Raw genomic sequence first — 25,098 nt, forward strand, 5'->3', positions numbered from 1 at the left:
AGTTTAAAAAACAGGTGACGTTTCGAGTCTTGACCAGAAATGGCACCTATTCCTTTTCTCCAGAGATGCTGTGTTTCTCCAGCTTTTTCCATCTTTTAGTTTAGTTTAGAGATACAGCGCGGAAACAGGCCGAGTCTGCGCTGACCAGCGATCCCCGCACGCCAGAACTATCCCACACTACACTGGGGACAATTTACAATTCATCAATGAATCAACAAAACTGCACACGTCTTTGGAGTGTGGGAGGAAACCAGAGCTCCCGGAGAAAACCCACGCAGGTCACGGGGAGAAGGTACAAACTCCGTACAAACGGCACCGATAGTCAGGATCGAACTGGGGTCTCTGGCGCTGCGAGGCTGCAGCTCTACCGCTGCGCCACCGTGCGTGCTACAGCTGCAACACTTGGTCCCAGGTTATACTTCTCTATGCATCTCTGCCCATCCAATAAGCAGCTCATCCTTCGCTTGGCCAGCTTACAACCCAGCGGTAAGATTCATGATATCTCTAACTACAAGTAACCCTTGCACTCCCCTCTCTCTCCCCGCCCCTCCCCCACCCTAGTCGCCCTACTAGTTTCACCGACATCCTGCTCAGTTTCACCGACATCCTGCTCAGTTTCACTGTTCGAATCTCCTCCTTATCTTCCCTTCCCACAGCCAACAATAGACCCTTGTGGGCTCTAAATTTCCTTGATCATCTACCACATGGGAGACCCTCAGACTATCTTTAATCGGACTTTACTGCATTTTATCTGCACTAAACGTTATTCCCTTTATCCTGTATCTGTACACTATGGGCATCTTGAATGTAATCATGTGTTGTCTTTCCACGGACTGGAGAGCAGGCAACAAGAAGCTTTTCACTGTACCTCGTGTGGCAATAAACTGAACTACGTAGAACAAGGGGGTGAAGAAGGAGCTCGACCCGAAACGTCACCCATTCCTTTTCTCCAGAGGTTCTGGATTAGTATGGGAGTCGGGGGTTATGGGGAGAAGGCAGGAGAATGGGGTTGAGACGGAGAGATAGATCTGCTGCGATTGAATGGCGGAGTAGACTTGATGGGCCGAATGATCTAATTCTGCTCCTAGAGCATTTGAATGTTCTTTTCACACACAGAGTTGTGAGTGTGTTTCCAATGTTATATATTTCCATCGGGTCCCCACAACTTCCGGCATTCCAGAGAAAACAATCCAGGTCTGTCCAATCTATCCATGCAACAAATGCAACCCCCCCCTCCCCTTGAGTGCATCTACACCTCACGCTGCCTCGGCAAGGCCAGCAGCATCATCAACGGCCAGTCCCACCCCCGGCCACTCCCTCTTCTCCCCTCTCCCATAGGGCAAGAGGTATAGAAGTGTGAAAACGCACACCTCTAGATTCAGGGACAGTTTCATCCCAGCTGTTATCAGGCAACTGAACCATCCTACCACAACCAGAGAGCAGTCCTGAACTACTATCTACCTCATTGGAGACCCTCGGACTGTCTTTGATCAAACCTTAGACAATAGGTACAGGAGTAGGCCATTCAGCCCTTCGAGCCAGCACCGCCATTCAATGTGATCATGGCTGATCATCCCCAATCAGTACCCCGTTCCTGCCTTCTCCTCGTATCCCCTGACTCCGCTATCTTTAAGAGCCCAATCTAGCTCTTGCTTGAAAGCATCCAGAGAACCTGCCTCCACCGCCCTCTGTACTAAATGTCATGCCCTTTATCCTGTATCTGTACACTGTGGACGGCTCGATTGTAATCATGTGTTGTCTTTCCACTGACTGGTTAGCACGCAACAAAAAGCTTTTCACTGTACCTCGGTACATGCGATTATAAACTAAACTCAACTCAACCTAAACTCAATATCCCCCCGATCCAGCCATCGTTTGGGTAAACCCCCTCTGCATCCTACCCAAAGCCTCCACACCCTTCCTGTAACGTGGTAACCAGAACTGCACACAACACTTCAAATATCTGGCACATTGTATTTGAGTATAAAAGTTGGGAGGTCATGTTGCAGTTGTATAACACGTTGGTGAGACCACATTTAGAATATTGTGTTCAATGTGTTACAGGAAAGATGTTGTCAAGCCGGAACAGGGAACAGAGAAAATTTACGAGGATGTTAGAAACATAGAAACATAGACAATAGGTGCAGGAGTAGGCCATTCGGCCCTTCGAGCCTGCACCGCCATTCAATATGATCATGGCTAATCATCCGACTCAGTATCCTGTACCTGCCTTCTCTCCATACCCCCTGATCCCTTTAGCCACAAGGGCCACATCTAACTCCCTCTTAAATATAGCCAATGAACTGGCCTCAACTTCCTTCTGTGACAGAGAATTCCACAGATTCACCACTCTCTGTGTGAAAAATGTTTTTCTCATCTCGGTCCTAAAGGATTTCCCCCTTATCCTTAAACTGTGACCCCTTGTTCTGGACTTCCCCAACATCGGGAACAATCTTCCTGCATCTAGCCTGTCCAACCCCTTAAGAATTTTTGTAAGTTTCTATTAAGATCTCCCCTCAATCTTCTAAATTCTAGCGAGTACAAGCCGAGTCTATCCAGTCTTTCCTCATATGAAAGTCCTGCCATCCCAGGAATCAGTCTGGTGAACCTTCTCTGTACTCCCTCTATGGCAAGAATGTCTTTCCTCAGATTAGGAGACCAAAACTGTACACAATACTCCAGGTGTGGTCTCAACCAGACCCTGTACAACTACAGTAAAACCTCCCTGCTCCTATACTCAAATTCTTTTGCTACGAATGCTAACATACCATTCACTTTCTTCACTGCCTGCTGCATCTGCATGCCTACTTTCAATGACTGGTGTACTATGACACCCAGGTCTCGTTGCATCTCCCCTTTTCCTAATCGGCCACCATTCAGATAATAGTCTACTTTCCTGTTTTTGCCACCAAAGTGGATAACCTCACATTTATCCACATTATACTGCATCTGCCATGCATTTTCCCACTCACCCAGCCTATCCAAGTCACCTTGCAGCCTCCTAGCATCCTCCTCACAGCTAACACTGCCCCCCAGCTTCGTGTCATCCGCAAACTTGGAGGATGTTGCATTCAATTCCCTCATCCAAATCATTAATATATATTGTAAATAGCTGGGGTCCCAGAACTGAGCCTTGCGGTACCCCACTAGTCACTGCCTGCCATTCTGAAAAGGACCCGTTTACTCCTACTCTTTGCTTCCTGTCTGCCAGCCAGTTCTCTATCCACATCAATACTGAACCCCCAATACCATGTGTTTTAAGTTTGTATACTAATCTCTTATGTGGGTCCATGTCGAAAGCCTTCTGAAAGCCCAGATACACCACATCCACTGGTTCTCCCTTATCCACTCTACTAGTTACTTCCTCAAAAAATTCTATAAGATTCGTCAGACATGATTTACCTTTCATAAATCCATGCTGGCTTTGTTCAATGAATTCACCACTTTCCAAATGTGCTGCTATCCCATCTTTAATAACTGACTCTAGCAGTTTCCCCACTACCGATGTTAGACTAACTGGTCTGTAATTCCCCGTTTTCTCTCTCCCTCCCTTTTTAAAAAGTGGTGTTACATTAGCTAACCTCCAATCCTCAGGAACTACTCCAGAATCTAAAGAGTTTTGAAAAATTATCACTAATGCATCCACTATTTTTGGGGCTACTTCCTTAAGTACTCTGGGATGCAGCCTATCTGGCTGGATTTATCGGCCTTTAATCCATTCAATTTACCTAACACCACTTCCCGGCTAACCAGGATTTCACTCATTCCTCCATCTCATTTGACCCCCGGTCCCCTGCTATTCCCGGCAGATTATTTATGTCTTCCTTAGTGAAGACAGAACCAAAGTAGTTATTCAATTGGTCTGCCATGTCCTTGTTCTCCATGATCAACTCACCTGTTTCTGACTGCAAGGGACCTACATTTGTTTTAACTAATGTAACATGGAGAGGCCAGGTTTAGAAGGAAATGGGCCAAATGCAGGCATGTGGGACTAGTGTAGATGGGACATGTTAGTCAGCATGGGCAAGTTGTGCCAAAAAGCTTGTATCCACACTCTATAATACTATCCGCTCTCCCTATAACTTCCAGAAAAAACAATCCAAGACTGTCCAACTTCTCGCGGAGACTAATATCACTTCTGCAGCTGTACAGAGCCCTGGCGAGACCACACCTGGAGTATTGTGCGCAGTTATGGTCTCCAAATTTGAGGAAGGACATTCTTGCTATTGAGGGAGTGCAGCGCAGGTTTACAAGGTTAATTCCTGGGATGGCGGGACTGTCATATGTTGATAGAATGGAGCGGCTGGGCTTGTATACTGGAATTTAGAAGGATGAGAGGGTATCTTATTGAAACATATAAGATTATTAAGGTATTGGACACGCTAGAGGCAAGAAACATGTTCCTAACCAGGGCCAAAGATTTAGAGTAAGGGGTAGGCCATTTAGAACGGAAATGAGGAAAAGCCTTTTCACCCTGAGAGTTGTGAATCTGTGGAATTCTCTGCCTCAGAGGGCAGTGGAGGCCAATTCTCTGGGTGTTTTCAAGAGAAAGTTAGATAGAGCTGTTAAAGATAGCGGAGTCCGGAGATATGGGGAGAAGGCAGGAACGGGGTACTGATTGGGGATGATCAGCCATGATCACATTGAAAGGTGGTGCTGGCTCGAAGGGCCGAATGGCCTACTCCTGCACCTGTTGTCTATAATTCAGGCAGCGTTCTGGTTCAACCCCCTCTGCACCCGTTCCAAAGCCTCCGCACCATTTCTGTAATGGGTGGCCACAACTGGATGCAATACTTCAATAAGTGCACACACCTAGATTGGCTCATACCCTGCTCCAGAGCTCTCCCCGACAGTTCAATAGCCTGGATGATAAACGAGTCCATTACCACATCAGCATTGCAAAGCTCTGCAGAAGCCACCGGTTCAAAAAAAATAACTCCCCGGGTCAGACAGTTCACCTCATTTATCCTAAGGACCGCAGACTCAAGATTCAGTCGGCAGCTCAAGAGAGTTATTGTCATGTATCCCAGATAGAACAGTGACATTCTTACTCGCTGCAGCACAATACAATATGTAAACATAATAAATAATTACAACAACTCAGAAACAAAAACAATAACAGCGCAATAATATTAATAGTCTGTTGTAGTTCAGAGTTTATTTGATGTTGTATTTAATAGCCTGATGGCTGTGGGGAAGCAGCTGTTCCTGAACCTGGACGTTACAGGCTCCTGCACCTTCTTCCTGATGGCAGTGATGAGATGAGTGTGTGGCCAGGATGGTGTGGGTCTTTGATGATTTTGGCTGCCTTTTTGATGCAGTGTCTGTGATAGATCCCTTCGATGGTGGGGAGGTCAGAGCCAGTGATGGACTGGGCAGTGGTCACCATTTTTTGTGGTTTTTTCCTGGACGTTAAAGTTGCCAAACCAAGCCACGATGCAACCAATCAGAATGCTCCCTACTGTGCACCTGTAGAAGTTCAGGAGAATCCTCTTTGACATGCTGAATCTCCGTAATCTTCTTAGGAAGTAGAGTCATTGGTGTGCCTTCTGTGAGATTGCCTCAGTGTGCTGGGTCCAGGAAAGATCATCGGAAGCACAATCTGCCACAGGCAATGATGGTCCAATTCTACACGGCCATCGTAGAGTCTGTCCTCACCTTCTCCATCATGGTCTGGTTTGGCTCGGCCACCAAGCATGATATCTGGAGGCTGCAGCGAATCGTCCGATCAGCAGAGAAGGTCATTGGCTGCAACCTTCCCTCCATTGACGAACTGTACACTGCAATGGCCAGGAAGCGAGCGGGCAAGATCAGGGGGGGGGGGGGGGGGGGGGTGGGGGGTGGGGGGGGGGGGGGGGGGGGGGGGGGGGGGGGGGGGGGGGGGGGGGGGGGGGGGGGGGGGGGGGGGGGGGGGGGGGGGGGGGGGGGGGGGGGGGGGGGGGGGGGGGGGGGGGGGGGGGGGGGGGGGGGGGGGGGGGGGGGGGGGGTTGGGGGGGGGGGGGGGGGGGGGGGGGGGGGGGGGGGGGGGGGGGGGGGGGGGGGGGGGGGGGGGGTGGGGGGGGGGGGGGGGGGGGGGGGGGGGGGGGGGGGGGGGGTGGGGGGGGGGGGGGGGGGGGGGGGGTTTTTTGTGGGGGGGGGGGGGGGGGTGGGGGGGTGGGGGGGGGGGGTGGGGGGGGGGGGGGGGGGGGGGGGGGGGGGGGGGGGGGGGGGGGGGGGAGGGGGGGGGGGGGGGGGGGGGGGGGGGGGGGGGGGGGGGGGGGGGGGGGGGGGGGGGGGGGGGGGGGGGGGGGGGGGGGGGGGGGGGGGGGGGGGGGGGGGGGGGGGGGGGGGGGGGGGGGGGGGGGGGGGGGGGGGGGGGGGGGGGGGGGGGGGGGGGGGGGGGGGGGGGGGGGGGGGGGGGGGGGGGGGGGGGGGGGGGGGGGGGGGGGGGGGGGGGGGGGGGGGGGGGGGGGGGGGGGGGGGGGGGGGGGGGGGGGGGGGGGGGGTGGGGGGGGGGGGGGGGGGGGGGGGGGGGGGGGGGGGGGGGGGGGGGGGGGGGGGGGGGGGGGGGGGGGGTGGGGGGGTGGGGGGGGGGGGGGGGGGGCGGGTGGGGGTGGGGGGGGGGGGGGGGGGGGGGGGGGGGGGGGGGGGGGGGGGGGGGGGGGTGGGGGGGGGGGGGGGGGGGCGGGGGCGGGGGGGGGGGGGGTGGGGGGCTCTGATCCCTCTCACCCTGGCCACAAACTCTTTGAATCACTTCCCTCTGGAAGGCGACTCCGGACTGTCAAAGCTGCCACAGCCGGACATAAAAACAGCTTTTTTTACCCACGAGTAGTTGCTCTACTCAATAGCCAAAAAGTAGCCTTCCTTTGATCTGGTATTTTGTTGGTTCACATGCTGGATCAATGGTGTTTTATCATTAATGTTTTATTATTATTAAAGTTTAGTGTTTTCTGAGTCATTAGTAACTGTCAATAACAAGCGTACAAATTAGCCAGAAAAAGCAGCATACCAGAGGACTGGCAGAAATTCTGAGTCCAGCAGAGGAGGACAAAGGGCTTAATTAGGAAAGGGAAAATAGATTATGAAAGAAAACTGGCAGGGAACATAAAAACTGACTGCAAAAGTTTTTATAGATATGTGAAAAGAAAGAGATTAGTTAAAACAAATGTAGGTCCCTTGCAGTCAGAAACAGGTGAGGTGATCATGGGGAACAAGGATATGGCGGACCAATTGAATAACTACTTTGGTTCCGTCTTCACTAAGGAAGACATAAATAATTTGCCGGAAATAGCAGGGGACCGCAGGTCAAAGGAGGTCAAAGGAGTTGGAGGAATTGGGTGAAATCCAGGTTAGCCGTGAAGTGGTGTTGGGTAAATTGAATGGATTAAAGGCCGATAAATCCCGAGGGCCAGATAGGCTGCATCCCAGAGTACTTAAGGAAGTAGCTCCAGAAATAGTGGATGCATTAGTAATAATCTTTCAAAACTCTTTAGATTCTGGATTAGTTTTTTGAGGATTGGCCGGTAGCAAACGTAACCCCACTTTTTAAGAAGGGAGGTAGGTCCCTTGCAGTCAGATAAGTTGCATCCCAGAGTACTTAAGGAGGTAGCCGCAGAAATAGTGGATGCATTGGATTCTTTAGATTCTGGAGTAGTTCCCGAGGATTGGAGGGTAGCTAATGTAACCCCACTTTTTAAAAAGTGAGGGAGAGAGAAAACGGGGAATTACAGACCAGTTAGTCTAACATCGGTAGTGGGGAAACTGCTAGAGTCCATTATTAAAGATGGGATAGCAGCACATTTGGAAAGTGGTGAAATCATTGGACAAAGTCAGCATGGATTTATGAAAGGTAAATCATGTCTGACGAATCTTATAGAATTTTTCGATGATGTAACTAGTAGAGTGGATAAGGGAGTAGAGTCTTGCAGCGAGGAAACAGGCTCTTCGGCTCAACTCCCCCACGCCGACCAACATGCCCCATCTACACTAGTCCCACCTGCCTGCATTTGGCCCATATCCCTCTAAACCTGTCCTATCCATGTACCTGTCCAACTGTATTTTAAATGTTGTGATAGTGCCTCCACTGGCAGATGTTCCATATATCTCCCACCCTTTTAATTGCTCTTTGGTTCCTATTAAATCTTTCCCCCCATTTGAGGAAGGAAATTCTTGCTATTGAGGGAGTGCAGCATAGGTTCACAAGGTTAATTCCTGGGATGGCGGGACTGTCATATGCTGAGAGAATGGAGCAGCTGGGCTTGTACACTCTGGAGTTTAGAAGGATGAGAGGGCATCTCATTGAAACATATAAGATTATTATTAATATATTAATGATCTGGATGAGGGAATTGAAGGCAATATCTCCAAGTTTGCAGATGACACTAAGCTGGGGGGCAGTGTTAGCTGTGAGGAGGATGCTAGGAGACTGCAGGGTGACTTGGATAGGCTGGGTGAGTGGGCAAATGTTTGGCAGATGCAGTATAATGTGGATAAATGTGAGGTTATCCATTTTGGTGGCAAAAATAGGAAAGCAGACTATTATCTAAATGGTGGCCGATTGGGAAAGGGGGAGATGCAGCGAGACCTGGGTGTCATGGTACACCAGTCATTGAAGGTAGGCATGCAGGTGCAGCAGGCAGTAAAGAAAGCGAATGGTATGTTAGCTTTCATTGCAAAAGGATTTGAGTATAGGAGCAGAGAGGTTCTACTGCAGTTGTACAGGGTCTTGGTGAGACCACACCTGGAGTATTGCGTATAGTTTTGGTCTCCTAATCTGAAGAAAGACATTCTTGCCATAGAGGGAGTACAGAGAAGGTTCACCAGACTGATTCCTGGGATGTCAGGACTTTCATATGAAGAAAGACTGGATAGACTCGGCTTGTACTCGCTAGAATTTAGAAGATTGAGGGTGGATCTTATAGAAACTTACAAAATACTTAAGGGGTTGGACAGGCTAGATGCAGGAAGATTGTTCCCGATGTTGGGGAAGTCCAGAACAAGGGGTCACAGTTTAAGGATAAGAGGGAAGTCTTTTAGGGCAGAGATGAGAAAATCATTTTTCACACAGAGAGTGGTGAATCTCTGGAATTCTCTGCCACAGAAGGTAGTTGAGGCCAGTTCATTGGCTATATTTAAGAGGTAGTTAGATGTGGCCCTTGTGGCTAAAGGGATCAGGGGGTATGGAGAGAAGGCAGGGATGGGATACTGAGTTGGATGATCAGCCATGATCATATCGAATGGTGGTGCAGGCTCGAAGGGCCGAATGGCCTATTCCTGCACCTATTTTCTATGTTTCTGTCACTGTATCATGTTGTTACTTGTGGGTGGAGCACCAAGGCAAATTCCTTGTATGTGAATACTTGGCCAATAAACTTACTTACGTATGTATGCACGCCCAGGAATGTGAAGTGTTTGACTCACTCCACCATCGTCCCATTGATGTGAACAGGATTGTGGGTCCGTTACCTTCAGTCAAGGGTCTCAGATCGCCCCGAAATAATGGAAACTTGCTCTTTAGTTCAGTTTATTGCCACGTGTACCGAGGTACAGTGAAAACCTTTTGTTGCGTGCTCACCAGGAAGCGGAAAAACATCACATGATTACAATCGAGCCATTTACAGTGTACAGATACATGATGAGGGAATAACGTTTGATGCAAGGTAAAGCCAGCAAAGTCCGATCAAGGGTTGATCGAGGGTCACCAATGAGGTAGATAGTAGTTCAGGACCGCTCTCTGGCTGTGCTAGGATAATCCAGTTGCCCGAGAACAAGCTCTTAAAGCTTCACTTCAGTGTTAGTGTTAATCTGAAGCACGGCACTTACATAACTCCCGAATACAACACAAAATGCTGGAGTAATTCAGCGGGTCAGGCAACATCTCTGCAGGACATGGATAGCCCGCTGAGTTATTCCAGGACTTTAGAGATTTTAGACTTCAGAGATACAGCACAGAAACTGGCCCTTCGGCCCATCTGGTCTGCACCGACCAGCGATCCCCGCACATTAACACTATCCTACTCACACCAGGGATGATTTACACATTTACCAAGTCAATTAACCTACAAACCTGTACCCCTTTGTAGTGTGGGAGGAAACTGAAGATCATGTCGAAAACCCACGCGGTTCACGGGGAGAACGTACAAACTCCGTGGACGCGATTGAACCCGGGTCAAAAAATAACACCCCTTCTCTTCCCGGGATGGCGGGACTGTCATATGCTGAGAGAATGGAGCAGCTGGGCTTGTATACTCTGGAGTTTAGAAGGATGAGAGGGGATCTCATTGAAACATATGATTGTTAAGGGTTTGGACACACTGGAGGCAGGAAACATGTTCCCGATGTTGGGGGAGTCCAGAACCAGGGGCCACAGTTTAAGAATAAGGAGTAAGCCATTTAGAACGGAGACGAGTAAACACTTTTTCGCACAGAGAGGGCGGTGGAGGCCGGTTCTCTTGATGCTTTCCAAGAGAGAGCTAGATAGGGCTTTTAAAGATAGCAGAGTCAGGGGATATGGGGAGAAGGCAGGAACGGGGAAAGAGGAGGGGGGGAGGAGGAGAGGGGGGGGGGGGGGGGGGGGAATGAGGAGGGGGGGGAATTCGGCTGGGCGAGCAGGCTGCAGGGCCCAAGGCGACCAAATGGCTGCGAGTCGGGGGGGCGGGGAAGGTGACGCAACTCACAGCGCGTGGAAAACAGTGCGCACGGGCCGTGCGAGTGGACCCATTGTGACGTCATCAGCTCGATTATTTGACATTGTCATAACTAACTCGAGAAATAACGCATGAAATTTTCAGATAACGGGATTTTTAACTTCAAAGCTTAGTTCTCTATTGGAATAATTGAAAATTTCACCGTTAGCGCATTGTGTTTTCGAGGAGATGTGAAACGAACATCACACAAATAAATACACATCCAAGATCAGAGTTTTATAAGTATAGAGATACCAAGCCAATGAACCTACAAACCTGTACGTCTCTGGGGTGTGGGAGGAAACCGAAGATCTCGGAGAAAACCCACACTGGCTACGGGGAGAACGTACAAACTCCGTGCAGACAAGCACCTGAGGTCAGGATCGAACCTGGGACTCTGGCGCTGTGAGGCAGTAACTCTGCCGCTGTGCCACGCTTCGTCTGAAAAAACATTTCCCCTCGGATTCCTTTCTCAGCTCCCCACCATGCTTCATTCCACCAGCACCGATGAATGGGATGCAAAATCATCAGCCTCCTTCCCAATGTGTCCACTTGATCCTCCCTCAATCCAATGGCTGAGATTGTATGGTTCCTGCTCCTCCAAAATATTCAAAATGGAATTTAAACTGGAGGTGGCGGAGGGTGGACTTGAGCAAAAAATGGTTCTTGGAGAAGAAGTGCTACCTTAAATGTAGTTGCGTCTGGTTGGGTAACTATGGCAGGGTGTAGATTATTCCATGCTTTAATTGTGCGGGGGGGAATGAATTGCTGTACACATCTGTCTTGGTAGCTGCCTCGTTGTCACCTCCCCCTCAGTGAACAATGTACATTTCCTTGTCCCCTTTGATCTGTGTTTTCACACCCTACCCTTGCATATCCCTACCTCCCCCTCTCCCTGGACTCTCAGCGTGAAGAAGAGTCTTGACTCGAAACGTCACCCATTCCTTCTCTTCCCACCTAACAGTGACCTATTCTACACATTCCTTGATCACCATTCCCTTTGTCCTGTTTTCACACCTTACACTTCCTTACCTATGTACCGCCCACTCTCCTGACATCAGTCTGAAGAAGGGTCTCGATCCGAAACATCACCCATTCCTTCTCTCCAGAGATGCTGCCTGTCCCGCTGAGTTACTCCAGCATTTGCCGTCTATAAACCAGCATCTGCAGTTCCTTCCTGCACCTTCATTCACATTTGACACAGACCTGGGTCAAGCATTTCAACTTCCCTGCCTCTTTCTTCACAAGGTACCTCAGGGATGATCTTATAGAGGCGTCCAAGATCATGAGGGGAATGGATGGAGTGAACACACAGTCTTTTATCCACAGTTGGGGAAATCAAGATCCAGGGGGCCATAGGATTAAGATGAGACAGATTTAGTCGGGACATGAGAGGCAACTTTTTCCCACCCAAAGGTGTTGATAGAATGATACAGTGTGGTGTTGACTTTAGAAAGCGCAAACGACAATTATTAAAAGAAATACCAATTGTTAATAGACACAAAATGCTGGAGTAACTCAGCGGGACAGGCAGCATGTATGGAGAGAAGGAATGGGTGACGTTTCAGGTTGAGACCCTTCTTCAGACTGATGTCAGGGGAGGGGGCGGGACAAAGATAGAATATAGTCGGAGACATAGAAACATAGAAATTAGGTGCAGCAGTAGAGGCCATTCGGCCCTTCGAGCCTGCACCGCCATTCAATATGATCATGGCTGATCATCCAACTCGGTATCCTGTACCTGCCTTCTCTCCATACCCCCTGATCCCTTTAGCCACAAGGGCCACATCTAACTCCCTCTTAAATATAGCCAACGAACTGGCCTCAACTACCTTCTGTGGCAGAGAATTCCAGAGATTCACCACTCTCTGTGTGAAAAAGTTCTTCTCATCTCGGTTTTAAAGGATTTCCCCCCTTATCCTTAAGCTGTGACCCCTTGTCCTGGACTTCCCCAACATCGGGAACAATCTTCCTGCATCTAGCCTGTCCAACCCCTTAAGAATTTTGTACGTTTCTATAAGATCCCTTCTCAATCTTCTAAATTCCAGAGAGTATAAACCAAGTCTATCCAGTCTTTCTTCATAAGACAGTCCTGACATCCCAGGAATCAGTCTGGTGAACCGTCTCTGTACTCCCTCTATGGCAATAATGTCCTTCCTCAGATTAGGAGACCAAAACTGTACGCAATACTCCAGGTGTGGTCTCACCAAGACCCTGTACAACTGCAGTAGAACCTCCCTGCTCCTATACTCAAATCCTTTTGCTATGAATGAGACAGTGGGAGAACTGGGAAGGGGATGGAGAGAGAAAGCAGGTGCTATCTGAAGTTAGAGAAGTCAATGTTCATACCGCTGGGGTGTAAACTACCCGTGAAATATGAGGTGCTGCTCCTCCAATTTGCGGTGGGACTCACTCTGACCATGGAGGAGGCCCAGGACAGAAAGGTCAGATTGGGAATGGGAGGGGGAGTTGAAGTGCTGAGCCACCGGGAGATCAGCTTGGTTAGAATGCCTTTTGTTGCCATTCAAACAGACAAGGTTTGGACGAAATTACATTCCTGCAGTCATGATAAAACCCAAGACACACACTTAACACAATCATCCATCACAGTGAATCTTCAACACCTCCTCACCGTCTCTTCCCTTGTCCTTCTCCCACGGTCCAGCAGTCCAACTGCAGCGTTGAGGTGAACTGGGGCTCCCGATGGTAAAGTCCCCGGCGGGCGATGGTAAGTCTCGTGGCCGTTTATGCCGCGCCGGGCGATGTTAGACCCCGCTCCGTGTCCTTAAAACCCGCGATTCCAGCGGGAGAACTTGGCCATTGCGGGAGCTACTAGGAGCGGTCTCCCACACGGGACCTGCGAGCTCCCGATGTACCTGTCCACCGGGCCTGCGGCCGGAGCCTCTGTAGCTCCGAAGTCGGGTCACAGTCCCGCGCCACCACAACTCTCCCCGCTCCGAAGTCGGGTCACAGCCGCGCGCCACCACTGCTCTCCCCGCTCCGAAGACGGCCAGCTCCGCGATGGCGAGTCCACAGGCTCCGCGAGTGGAACCCTCAGGTTGGTTCCGGTTGGAGGCCGCTGCCGGCTCCACGATGTTAGGCCCAACGACATCGGAGACCCGACAGGGAAAAGTCCGGTCCCCGTATAGGGAAGGGATTAAACTGCCAACGGCTCGATTGTAATCATGTATCGTCTTTATGGTGACTGGACAGCACACAACAAAAGCTTTTCACATCACCTACCGAGGCACCAACACGTGACAATAAACTAAACTGAGCCATAATCCAATCTGATTCACGGCAATTACAGACAACATTGATCCAAGTTGGCAATTACATGATCGCACACAGGCATTAATTGAAGCATCAAACTATTTAATACAAACAGCTTAAAAAGGCAATAAGCCACTAATTATGGGCTGTAGTTGAGCTCGACGTTGCAATGTACAAGCCAGTGTTCTATTTTGGCAACAGTGCATCATTTCTCTCTGTGCAAGAAAGTGGAACATCTGAGCATGTCCCCAACAACTCTCACCAACTTCTACAGATGCGCCGCAATAAAACTGCAGTAAATTGCAGTGAATTGTAGACACAGCCCAGACCATCGCACACACAAACCAACCTCCATTCCATTGACTTCATCTACACCTCATGCTGCCTCGGCAAGGCCAGCAGCATCATCAAGGACCAGTCTCACCCCAGCCACTCCCTCTTCTCCCCTCTCCCATCGGGAAGAGGTACAGAAGTGTGAAAACGCACACCTCCAGATTCAGGGAGAGCTTCTTCCCAGCTGTTATCAGGCAACTGAACAACCCTATCAACAACCAGAGAGTGGACCTGAGCTACTATCCACCTCATTGGAGTCCCACGGACTATCTTTAATCGGATTTCATTTTGCACCAAGTGTTATTCCCTTTATCAAGGTAGACAAAAATGCTGGAGAAACTCAGCGGGTGAGGCAGCATCTATGGAGCGAAGAAATAGGTGACGTTTCGGGTCGAACCCGTCCCATCCATGTACCTGTCGAACTGTTTCAACTACCTCCTCTGGCAGCTTGTTCCATACACCCATCACCCTTTGTGTGAAAATGTTACCTCAGATTTTTATCAGATTCTTCAGTCTGAAGAAGGATTTCGACCCGAAACGTCACCTATTCCTTCACTCCATGGATGTTGCCTCACCCGCTGAGTTTCTCCAGCATTTTTGTCTACATTCGATTTTTCCAGCATCTGCAGTTCCTTCTTCAACATTCCTTTATCCTGTACACTGTGGACGGCTCGATTGTAATCATGTATTGCCTTTCCGCTGACTGGTTAGCACGCAACAAAAAGCTTTTTGTACCTTGGTACACGTGACAATAAACTAATCTACGCACCACAAGTCTTTGTTCCGTTTCAATTCCCATAATTATCAAGAGCTACTGTAAACAGATCACAATCATCTAATATCAGTGGTAATTGATACAGGTTGATACAAGGTGTATGAGCTGTTCTTGTTTGAACTTTTTGTTACCCAACCAAGAATATGAAGAAGGGGCCCCTATCCGAACATCTCCTGTCCATACACTTCACAGATGCTGCCTGACCCGCTGAGTTCCTCCAGCACTTTGTGTTTTGCCCCAGCATCTGTTCATGGGCTACATGTGATAGGAGCAGAATTGGGCCATTCGGCCCATCGAGTCTACTACACCATTCAATCATGGCTGATCTATCTCTCCCTCCTAACCCCATTCTCCTGCCTTCTCCCCATAACCCTCAACACCCATGCTAATCAAGAATCTATCTATCTCTTTCTACCTTAAAGGCCATTTGGCCCATCAAGTCTACTCCGCCATTTAATCATGGCTGATGTATCTTCAATTCCCTGCTCCTCCAAGATTCTCCAGCTTGGTTTGAGGCTGTTATCAGGCAACTGAATTATCCTGCCACAACCAGACAGCCCATTGGTGACCCTCGCCTATCCTTGATTGGACTCTGCTGGCTTTACCTTGCACAAAATGTCATAAGAGTCATAGAGTGTGGAAACAGGCCCTTCGGCCCAACTTGCCCAAACCAACCAACCAACATGTCCCAGCTACACTAGTCCCACCTGCCTACATTTGGTCCATATCCCTCCAAACCTGTCCGATCCATGTACCTGTCGAACTGTTTCTTAAACATTGGAATAGTCCCAGCCTCAACTACCTCCTCTAGCTGTTTGTTCCATACACCCACCACCCTTTGTGTGAAAAAGTTACCCCAGATTGTTATTAGATTCTTCAGTCTGAAGAAGGGTCTTGATCTGAAACGTCACCTATTCCTTCGCTCCATAGATGCTGCCTCACCCGCTGAGTGTCTCCAGCATTTTTGTCTACCTTCGATTTTTCCAGCATCTGCAGTTCCTTCTTAATCATCAGATTCTTATTAAATCATTTCCCCATCACCTTGAACCCATGTCCTCTGGTCCTCGATTCCCCTAGTCTAGGCAAGAGACTGTGCATCTACCCGATCTTTTCCTCTTATGATTTTAAACACCTCTATAAGATCACCCCTCATCCTCCTGAACTCCAAGGAATTGAGTCTCAGCCTACTCAACCTCTCTCTAGAGACCCTCTAGTCCTGGCAACATCATTCTCTGAACCCTTTCCAGCTTAACAATATCTTTCCTATAACATGGTGCCCAGAACTGAACACAATATTCTAAATGCGGCCTCACCAATGTCTTATGCAACTGCAACATGACCTCCCAACTTCTATACTCAATACTGATGAAGGCCAATGTACCTTTGTTGCAATGCCTACATTGCTTTGTCACGTATCTATCCATACACTGTCAATGGCTCAGTTACAATCATGTCTTGTTTAGAAGGATGAGAGGATATCTTATTGAAACATATAAGATTGTTAATGGTTTGGACACACTAGAGGCAGGAAACATGTTCCCGATGTTGGGGAGTCCAGAACCAGGGGCCACAGTTTAAGAATAAGGAGTAAGCCATTTAGAAATGAGACAGACTCACAACTTTTTCTCACAGAGAGTTGTGAGTCTGTGGAATTCTCTGCCTCAGAGGGCGGTGGAGGCCGGTTCTCTGGATGCTTTCAGGAGAGAGCTAGATAGGGCTCTTAAAGATAGCGGAGTCAGGGGGTATGGGGATAAGGCAGGAATGGGGTAGTGATTGGGGATGATCAGCTATGATCACATTGAATGGCGGTGCTGGCTCAAAGGGCCGAATGGCCTACTCCTGTACCTACTTCTGCTGACTGGATAGCACGCAACAAACGCTTTTCGCTGTACCTCGGTACACGACAATACACTGAACTGAACAGCTCGACCCAAGTGAGTTGTAGATGTAGCCCAGTCCCACACACACCACACTCCCCACCATTGTAGATGTAGCCCAGTCCCACACACACCACACTCCCCACCATTGTAGATGTAGCCCAGTCCCACACACACCACACTCCCCCCCATTGTAGATGTAGCCCAGTCCCACACACACCACACCCCCCACCATTGTAGATGTAGCCCAGTCCCACACACACCACACTCCCCACCATTGTAGATGTAGCCCAGTCCCACACACACCACACTCCCCACCATTGTAGATGTAGCCCAGTCCCACACACACCACACTCCCCACCATTGTAGATGTAACCCAGTCCCACACAGACCACACTCCCCACCATTGTAGATGTAACCCAGTCCCACACACACCACACTCCCCACCATTGTAGATGTAGATGTAACCCAGTCCCACACACACCACACTCCCCACCATTGTAGATGTAGCCCAGTCCATCACACACACACCACACTCCCCACCATTGTAGATGTAGCCCAGTCCATCACACACACACCACACTCCCCACCATTGACTCCATCTACACTTCACGCTGCCTCGGGAAAGCAAGCGACACAATCAAAGACTTGTCCCTGTCCCACCCCGGTCATTCCTTCTTCTCCCTGATCCGGCAGAAGGTACAGAAGCTTGGAAGCGTGCACCACCAGACTCAGGAACAGCTTCTTCCCCTCTGTCATCAGGCTTATGCCAAGTCATAGACTCATGTCTAAGAAAGAACTGCAGATGCTGGAAAAATCGACGGTAGACAAAAATGCTGGAGAAACTCAGTGGGTGAGGCAGCATCTATGGAGCGAAGGAATAGGTGACGTTTCGGGTCAAGACCCTCATAGACTCGTAGGCATACAGTGTGGAAACAGGCCCTTCAGCCCAAGTTAGAAACATAGAAAATAGGTGCAGGAGTAGGCCATTCTGCCCTTCAAACCAGCACTGCCATTCAATATGATCATCCAAAATCAGTACCCCGATCCTATTTTTACCCCCGATCCCTTGATTCCGTTAGCCCCAAGAGCTAAACTGAACTCTCGTGAGAACATCAAGTGAATTGGCCTCCACTGCCTTCTGTGGCAGAGAGGTGTACAGATTCACAACACTCTGGCTGAAAATGTGCCCACACCCGCCAACATGTCCCAGCTACACTAGTCCCACCTGCCTGCATGTGGCCCATATCCCTCAAAACCTATCCTGTCCATGTACCTGTCTAACTGTTTCTTAAATGGGCCTTCCATAAGCTCGGGTAGTGTCCGATTCACCTCTACCCCATTGTGGACATTGGAATTTGTCTGTGGAACTGATGCACTACAATGCTGAGAACTATATTCTACTCTCTGTACATTGTACTGGAGTTTGACGTGATTGCGTTTATGTACGGTATTATCTGACTTGGCTGGCTAGCGTGCAAAACAAAGCTCTTCTCCGTATCACGCGACAATAATAAATCAGATATTAAAACCCAGGATAGACACAACAAACTGGAGTATCTCAGCGGGACAGGCAGCATCTCTGGAGAGAAGGTCCTAAACATGCCACACCTCAGATAGACCGGCACCCCCCTCCCCTCCCCTCATGGTGCCCGATGAAAGGTACAGATAATAGACAATAGGTGCAGGAGTAGGCCATTCGGCCCCTTGAGCCAGCACCACCATTCAATGTGAGCACGGCTGATCATCCACAATCAGTACCCCGTTCCTGCCTTCTCCCCATATCCCCTGACTCTGCTATCTCTAAGAGCCCTATCTAACTCTCTCTTCCAGATCTTGAGGCTTGAAGCCTTCGACTGTTTAAGTGTCAGAGAAGAGAGACGGAGGAGAGGGAGACGGAACAGGAGCCGACCATTCTGAATCCAACACACACAATAGCCCAGTTAGACAAGGAGCCTGGACCCTGACACGTCCACCTCCTCTCCAGAGATGCTGCCCGTCCGGCTGAGTTTACTCCAGCATCTGCAGTTCCTTCCCACACATGAACCCAGTGTTCCAGTGAAAGATAACGTTGTTACAGAGACTGGGCATCGACAGACACAGTACTTACTCTGCGAGGTCTCGACGCCTAAAACAGGTTCAGATACAAATTGTAACAACATGTAATTTCAATGACACATTTTTCTCTCTAATTTTCCCCAAAACCACAAAATTTAAAAAAAACCTTTTATCTCGGTTGTAGCAACAAGCAAATTGGTTAATTGGCCGGAGCTGGTAAATTACTCAGCTGGATAATAAAGCGTCGAATCAGCCTGGATTTAGGCGAATATATACATCTTAAACTCACCAAATCGTTGCGAGAATGGAGCCAGTTTCTAAGCGCCTCCAAATGCGCCTTTGCAGAGAGAGAGAAGGGGGGAGGGTTGCTTAATTCGGCATTAAGGCAGCATTATACACAAATCCTTAAGAATGGGAGGGTTATTCCTGTGTTGGGGGAGCGGGGCTGGAGTGCCCGCGGTCCGGGTGAAATGACACGCCTATAGACAGGTTATTTCACCCGGAGTTGAAGGGGGGGGAGGAGGTTTCTATCGCCAGCCGCCGTCTGCTCACCAGCCTATCCTATTCATGGCGTCTCCGTCTCCAAGACACCGCCACGAGTCACTCCCAACACTGCCGCCCACAGTCCAGCGGGAACAATTCACCACACAGCATTGTCCAGGCGTCGAGGAGAGTGGACACCAGCGAGTGGACATCTCATAGTGGAGATCCCATAGTGGACACCCTATAGTGGAGATTCTATAGTGGAGATCCTATAGTGGAGATCCTATAGCGGAGATCCTATAGTGGAGATCCTATAGTGGACACCCTATAGTGGACATCCTATAGTGGACACCCTATAGTGGAGATCCTATAGTGGAGATCCTATAGCGGAGATCCTATAGTGGAGATCCTATAGTGGACACCCTATAGTGGACACCCTATAGTGGACATCCTATAGTGGAGATCCTATAGTGGAGATCCTATAGCGGAGATCCTATAGTGGAGATCCTATAGCGGAGATCCTATAGTGGACATCCTATAGTGGAGATCCTATAGCGGAGATCCTATAGCGGAGATCCTATAGCGGAGATCCTATAGCGGAGATCCTATAGCGGAGATCCTATAGCGGAGATCCTATAGCGGAGATCCTATAGCGGAGATCCTATAGCAGAGATCCTATAGCGGAGATTCTATCCGCACTAGGATCTTTGGTTTTAACTGAAGGCATAACTGGGTCAAAGATAGGGTCGGGTTACTGCAATGGCGGAGGTTCCGCTCCGTTGTGTACTACACGTCAGTCCATTAGACTTTGCAGGAGTCTAATCTTTCCACTCTGGGATCTTTAGTGGACACACACCATGCTGGAGATAGAGCTCTAGGGGCTGGCGGGGTCAGGGGATATGGGGAGAAGGCAGGAACGGGGTACTGATTGTGGATGATCAGCCATGATCACAATGAATGGCAGTGCTGGCTCGAAGGGCCGAATGGCCTCCTCCTGCACCTATTGTCTATGTTTCTAACTCAGTGGGACGGGCAGCATCTCTGGAGAGAAGGTCCCCTTGTGGTTGTATATGTGTTGTCGGGGCGTTGGTAGATTGGGAAGAGACCTTTGGCCCAACCTGCTCACACCAACCAACATCCAATCTTCATTTTAGTTTAGTTGAGATTAGTCTGAAGAAGGGTGTCGACCCGAAATGTCCTTCTCTCTAGAGATGCTGCCTGACCCGCTGAGTTAGAAACATAGAAAATAGGTGCAAGAGGAGGCCATTTGGCCCTTCGAGCCAGCATCACCATTCACCTCTCCCCACACCTTAAACCTATGTCCTCTCGTTCTTGATTCCCCTGCTCTGGGTAAAAAACTCTGCATTCACCTTAACTATTCCTCTCATTATTTTGTACACTATAAGATCACCCCTCAGCCTCCAGCGCTCCAAGGAATAGAGTCCCAGCCTGCCCGACCTCTCCCTCAAGCAATGGCCCAAGAGGTCTGGCAATATCCTCGCAAAGCACTCTTTCCAGCTTCACACATATATATCTTGAGCGAAACACAAAGTGCTGGAAGAACCCAGTGGGTCATGCGGCATCTGTGGAAGCAATGGACAAATGACCTTTCGGGTCAGGACCCTTCATAGTTTCTTTAGGTAGATCGGTACAGCATGTACTGTATGGTGGCAAGGTGGCGCAGCGGTAGAGTTGCTGCCTGACCCAGCGCCAGAGACCCGGCTTCGACCCGGACCGCGGGTACTGTTTGTACGTTCTCCCCGTGACCCGCGTGGGTTTTCGCCGGGATCTTCGGTTCCCTCCCACACTCCAAAGACATACAGGTTTGTAGGTTAATTGGCTTGGTGTCCCAGAACCAGGGGCCACAGTTTAAGAATAAGGAGTAACTGCAGTTGTACAGGGTCTTGGTGAGACCACACCTGGAGTATTGCGTACAGTTTTGGTCTCAAAATCTGAGGAAGGACATTATTGCCATGGAGGGAGTGTAGGGACGGTTCACCAGACTGATTCCTGGGATGTCAGGACTGTCTTATGAAGAAAGACTGGATAGACTTGGTTTATACTCTCTAGAATTTAGAAGATTGAGAGGGGATCTTATAGAAACTTACAAAATTCTTAAGGGGTTGGACAGGCTAGATGCAGGAAGATTGTTCCCGATGTTAGGGAAGTCCAGGACAAGGGGTCACAGCTTAAGGATAAAGGGGAAATCCTTTAAAACCGAGATGAGAAGAACTTTTTTCACACAGAGAGTGGTGAATCTCTGGAACGCTCTGCCACAGAAGGTAGTTGAGGCCAGTTTATTGGCTATATTTAAGAGGGAGTTAGATGTGGCCCTTGTGGCTAAAGGGATCAGGGGGTATGGAGAGAAGGCAGGTACGGGATACTGAGTTGGATGATCAGCCATGATCATATTGAATGGCGGTGCAGGCTCGAAGGGCCGAATGGCCTACTCCTGCACCTATTTTCTATGTTTCTATGTAAGCCATTTAGAACGGAGACGAGGAGGAACACTTTTTCACACAGAGAGTTGTGAGTCTGTGGAATTCTCTGCCTCAGAGGGCGGTGGAGGCCGGTTCTCTGGATGCTTTCAAGAGAGAGCTAGATAGTGCTCATAAAGATAGTTGAGTCAGGGGATATGGGGAGAAGGCAGGAACGGGGTACTGATTGGGGATGATCAGCCGTGATCATATTGAATGGCGGTGCTGGCTCGAAGGGCCGAATGGCCTACTCCTGCACCTGTTGTCTATTGTCTATTGGGAGCAGTGAGAGAGAGTGTTGCAGAATTCTCATCAGAGAGAGGAGGAGAACTTGTTCAAACTACCTGGAGCAGACACAACGTGTGGGAAGGAACTGCAGATGCTGGTTTACACTGAAGATAGACACTACAGGTTGATCTGCACTGCCCTCTTGTGGATGCCCTCTGTTGAACAGCAATAGGATTCGTTAAAGCACCAAGCACTCCTGCACCTATTGTCTGTTGTATGATCGTCACTTTGCAATTGTTATCTTGCCGGTGAGAAGCTGGTGTTTAGATTTCACAAATAGATTCCATGGATAATATCATGATCAGAATAGACAGGGGTGTTGCACCCAGAGTTGGGGAATCGAGAACCAGAGGCCATCGGTTTAAGGTGAGAGGGGAAAGATTTGATAGGACCCTAGGGGTACATCAGCCCCATGGAGTATCTTTGCCCCCTACTCCCTCTCCCCGCTGGCTATACATAGTTTCTACATTCTCGGAGCAGAATTAGACCATTCGGCCCATCAAGTCTACACCATTCAATCATGGCTGATCTATCTCTCCCACCCTAACCCCATTCTCCTGCCTTCTCCCCGTATCCCCTGACAACCGTACTAATCAACAATCTATCAATCTCCGTCCTAACAATATCCACTGACTTGTCCTCCACAGCCGCCTGTGGTAAAGAATTCCACAGGTTCACTGCCCTCAGGCTAAAGAGATTACACCCCATCTCCTTTCTAAAGGTACGTCCTTTTACTCTGAGGCTTAAAGACCTCTGGTCCTAGACTCTCCCACTAGTGGAAACATCCTCTCCACATCCACTCTATCCAAGCCTCTCACTATGCTGTATGTTTCAATGAGGTTCCCCCTCATTCCTCTAAACTAGCGAGTACAGGCCCAGCTCATCATATGCTGCTCCTCCCTCTGTCCACTGGGTATAGATCTCTTCACTGGGTATATATCATGTTATATGAGCAGAATTAGGCCATTCGGCCCTTTAACTCTATTCCACCATTGAATCATAGCTGAACCATCTTTCACTCCTAACACCATTCTCCCCGTAACCTCTGACACCCGCACTAATCAACAATCTGTCAACCTTCACCTTCAAAATACACAAAGACTTGTCCTCCACAGCTGTCTGTGACAATTCCACACATTCACCACCTTCTGACCAAAGAAAGTCCTTCTCATCTCCTTTCTAAAGGTACATCCTTCTACTCTGAGTCTGGGTCCTAGACTCTCCCACTAGTGGAAACATCCTCCCCACATCCACTTGATCCAGGCCTTTTACTGTTCGGTGAAGTTTCAATGAGGTACCCACTCATCCTTCTGAAGTCCAGCGAGTACAGGCCCAGTGCCGTCACACACTCATCATATGTCCCTACCCCCTCTGTCCACTATTCACTCTCTCCAAGGGCAGCACGGTGGCGCAGCGGTAGAGTTGCTGCCTTACAACGCTTACCGCGCCAGAGACGAGGGTTCGATCCCGACTACGGGCGCTGTCTGTACGGAGTTTGCACGTTCTCCCCGTGACCTGCGTGGGTTTTCTCCGAGATCTTCGGTTTCCTCCCACACACCAAAGGCGTACAGGTTTGTAGGTTAATTGGCTTGGTGTAAGTGTACGTGTGTGCAAGATCTCTCTGTCTTAAAAATGGCCTCCGTAGTCTGCTGAGATCGCTGGTCGGCACGGACTCCGTGGGCCGAAGGGCCTGTTTCCGCGCTGTATCTCTAAACTAAACTAATGTGTTAGTACGGTTAAATGCCAAGAAACAAGTCCAGTTCAAAACTGTATTCATAGTTTATTTCTTAACTGGAGTGTAACCTTCATATAATATAAAATACACATTAAAACACTTTAATATGCCACAGCTCGGTAGAACATTAAGATTCACTGAGTTTCCATGCATAGTGCGGGGGTGTTTTTGCCTGTGTACAAGGGCTGGGAGCTTGTCAAAGCTGAGGCAGTAACTGTGAGGAGCCATGGCCAGCATTGGAAGATTGGCCCCTACATTGAAGCCCTCTACTTCTTCCCCCAAAACCCGGAAGGGGTTTCAGGTACGGGTGGCACAGCGGTAGAGTTGCTGCCTGACAGTGCCAGAGACCCGGGCACGCAGTCCATGCGGAGTTTGCATGTTCTCTCCGTGACCTGCGTGGGTTTTCTCCGGGTGCTCCGGTTTCCTCCCACACTCCAATGTCCCTAGTGTGTAGGATAGTGCTAGTGGATGGGGTGATCGCTGGTCGGCATGGACTCGATGGGCCGAAAGGCCTGTTTCCGCGCTGTATCATGTTCACAAGTGATAGGAGCAGATTCAGGCCCATCAGCCCATCAAGTCTACTCTGCCATTGAATCATACCTGATCTATATGTACCCCTCTTAACCCCATTCTCCTGCCTTCTCCCCATGACCCCTGACACCGGTACTAATCAAATATCTGTGAATCACCGCCATTGAAATACCCAATGACATGGCCTCCACAGCCGTCTGTGGCAAGGAATTCTACATTGAGTGTACAGAAGTGTATATAATCAGAATGGGAATAGATGGGGCAAGTGCACAGAGTCTTTCACCCAGAGTAGGGGTATCAAGGACTTAAGCTTATGGCGAGAGGGAACAGATTTAATAGGAACCTGAGGGGTAGCATCTTCATTGACCAGGTGGTGGGTGTATGGAACGAGCTGCCAGAGGAGGTAGTTGGCACAGGTGGTATAGCACCATTTAAAATACACCTGTACAGGTAGTTGGATAGGAAAGGTTTAGAGACTCCAGGGTGAAGGGGAAAAGATTTAATAGGAACCTGAGGGGTAACAATTTCACAAAGGGTGGTGGGTGTATGGAACAAGTTGCCGGAGGAGGTAGATGAGGCTGGGACTATCCCAACGTTTAAGAAA

The 25,098-nt window shown here is 49.5% G+C and overlaps 1 protein-coding gene across 1 annotated transcript in view; it reads right to left on the minus strand.

Annotated features, from left to right (window-relative positions):
* The window catches only part of myo7aa (myosin VIIAa), a 155,232-nt gene extending 135,683 nt beyond the window's left edge, over positions 1–19,549 (minus strand). The window contains exon 1 of the mRNA XM_055664799.1: positions 19,270–19,549. The gene's annotated coding sequence lies outside the window, so the exon portion shown is untranslated. The remainder of the gene's footprint in view (positions 1–19,269) is intronic.
* Positions 19,550–25,098: the final 5,549 nt, after the last annotated feature.

This window comes from Leucoraja erinacea, chromosome 45 (genome assembly GCF_028641065.1).
Source record: "Leucoraja erinacea ecotype New England chromosome 45, Leri_hhj_1, whole genome shotgun sequence".
Lineage (NCBI taxonomy): Eukaryota > Metazoa > Chordata > Chondrichthyes > Rajiformes > Rajidae > Leucoraja > Leucoraja erinaceus.